The sequence below is a fragment of the Montipora foliosa genome, chromosome 5 (assembly GCF_036669935.1).
Source record: "Montipora foliosa isolate CH-2021 chromosome 5, ASM3666993v2, whole genome shotgun sequence".
NCBI lineage: Eukaryota > Metazoa > Cnidaria > Anthozoa > Scleractinia > Acroporidae > Montipora > Montipora foliosa.
The window spans coordinates 9,742,525-9,745,024 of NC_090873.1; the positions used below are offsets into that span (position 1 = coordinate 9,742,525).

A 2,500-nucleotide genomic window follows, 5' to 3' on the forward strand; every position below is an offset into this window, starting at 1 on the left:
CTTTAAGCTCTCTAAAAAATCAGATACGAAACTGATTTCACCACTTTCCAATGACCTGGCTGCATGGGGACAGTGCAACTCCCAACACACCGGTTCAAACTAGGAACAGATTTCTCCTCTAGCATACAACAGATCAACGATGCATTACTGACCTAACAGGACCACACAACGTGCATGATACACTTCTTTATAATGGAGAAGGCGCATGCATAGTCCTGTTACCTTCCACCTTTGCTCAAGCTTCTTCAAGAAAGATCGACAGAAACGAAATTCGTGAAACTCTGCACTTAACATTCCATTCATTTATAACTTCCTTCAAAGAAAACCAAAGCACTCTTCCCGGCACTAGAGAGGCTTTCTGTATGCGTGGGATGAAAATATATTCGTTTCTACCCGCTGCCACTTAGTTTTCTTCCGCTTGAAACTTTTTTTTAGATTGTTTGTGATTTTCTTTTTCATTGTCGTTTTTCCACTCGACAGACCGACCCAAACTTAGGAAAAAAGGGGGACAGCTTAAGATCGATTCATCACTAACTTCTGCTGCTTAAAGTAATTTTATGCATTAACAGTGATTGGAGCCAAATGTTATAGGCTAGTGCACCATATTGCAGCAGTCAATTTAAAAATTCAGTATTCCCCTTCCTGTAGATGTAGATTCTTAGGACTGACCTGGTTCGTCAAAAACGTATATATTTCATGGCAAACGGGGCTTCAACCCAGAGCATGAGAAAATTTGAATGGATTTAGGAACCTATGATAAGGCTTGTATGAGTAGTAGTTTCACAGACGGAGTGCTGGTGACCCTCCCAATTTTCAGAGATAGTTCATTATGCAATGCACTTTCAATATTCATTACTTTACTCTTAGCTGATAACTTGATCTGTGGAAATGCTATTTCGTTGACCAAGTATTGGAGTTGAAGGCTTGAAGGGTGGAGTTAAGCAATTGTCAATCTCTCTTATTTCATACCTCATTATCTCTCCTCCTTGCTTTTTCTCCTTCTCTCAACAGCTCATTGACTCTGATCAGAGCCTTTAAAGTTTTGGCATAACTTCAAGTAGCGCACATATAGAGACCGTGTCTAGATAGTTAGTGCTTTGTTGGGAAAGATACTTAGTTATTAGTCTTTAGTTTCTTTAACTCTATTTCTAAGTACTCTTAGGTATTATTTTAAATGTTGGCACTTCCTGGAACCTATGTACACTGGGTTTCGTGCGACGACTCAGTCGTAAAGTCCTCTTCAGAAACCGCCGAAGGGGCTTTTGACCCCTCGGCTGCAGTAGTTCCACACAACGTCGCATCGACTAATGAGCCTCACGAGGAGGAGTTTAAGCTTCCTTCGGCGAGGAAACCGAAAGTTTTGGGCCTGAGGTGGCCGAGGTCATTGCTCAATGATGCATGCTCTAAAAAAGCCATGGACTCCAAGTTACAGGATCTGTACTAGAAGTTCAAGACCCCTGCTAATTGTAAATACTTAAGTCAACTTAGAGCTTTGGCACGATTTGCCAAAGGACGATTTGCCAAGGACCTCGGTCTTCAAGAGCTCCAGAAAGGTATTGTCAAGGCATCTCAGCCTATAATACAGTTGTTTGATTCACCACTCAAAGCTCGCAGAGACAAGTTTTCAATGGAACCCAATGTTTTGCTACCCTTATTGGCCGACGCTGTTACCTTTCTGGGGCATGCCTCTTTTCTTACATCTCTTAAACGAAGAAAGTTTCTTAAACCAGATATCGCTAAGCCTTATCAGTCTGTTTGTGACAGGTCTAACGCCATTACAACTTGTTTGTTTGGGGATGAATTGCCCAAGCATGTTAAGGAGATCGGAGAGGACAATAAGATATCAAAGAAGGTGTCTGGCCGTCCGACTTCAATCAAGAATATGGTCAGTTCTTACAAGAGAGAGTCTGATGCACCCAGCAGGAGCTACACACAGAGGCCTGGGAGAAAGTCCACTTTTTTAGGCTACCGAGGTCGTGGAAGTTACTTTCACGACCGGCAACAAGTAGGAGGACGATCAGCTCCCATAACCAGCACCAAACCACAGAAGGACAAAGTGTAAACAAGGCAAATGTACACTCTGTACCTTTGTTACAGGCTGGTAGTTTATCTCGGAATTTACCCAAATGGAGGGAGTTTACTAGTGATCCATGGATCCTACAAACTGTCTCAGGTTATCACCTTGAGTTTGAGACAACCCCTCAACAATTAAATAGTGAAGGGGAAACTGCTTTTATTGAGTCAGAGATCAAAAAGCTAATTTCCCAGGGCGCTGTGACTGAAGTGTCCCCTTGTGATAACGAATTCATTTCTGCAGTGTTTTTGGTTCCCAAGAAGACCGGGGACGTTCGGCCAGTTATAAACCTTAAGCCCTTAAATCAATTTGTCGAAAAGATTAATTTTAAGAGAATATCTGCATGGCCTTGAAATGTATTTTCCCTGGAGACTTCATGGTCTCTATTGTAACTATTTTCCACCCTCATTGCAAATACTTACGTTT

At 42.0% G+C, this 2,500-nt stretch overlaps 1 protein-coding gene across 3 annotated transcripts in view; it reads right to left on the reverse strand.

Moving 5' to 3' along the window:
• LOC138003582 (uncharacterized) overlaps nt 1-2,500 on the reverse strand; it is a 75,697-nt gene that overhangs the window by 37,785 nt on the left and 35,412 nt on the right. The window lies entirely within an intron of this gene.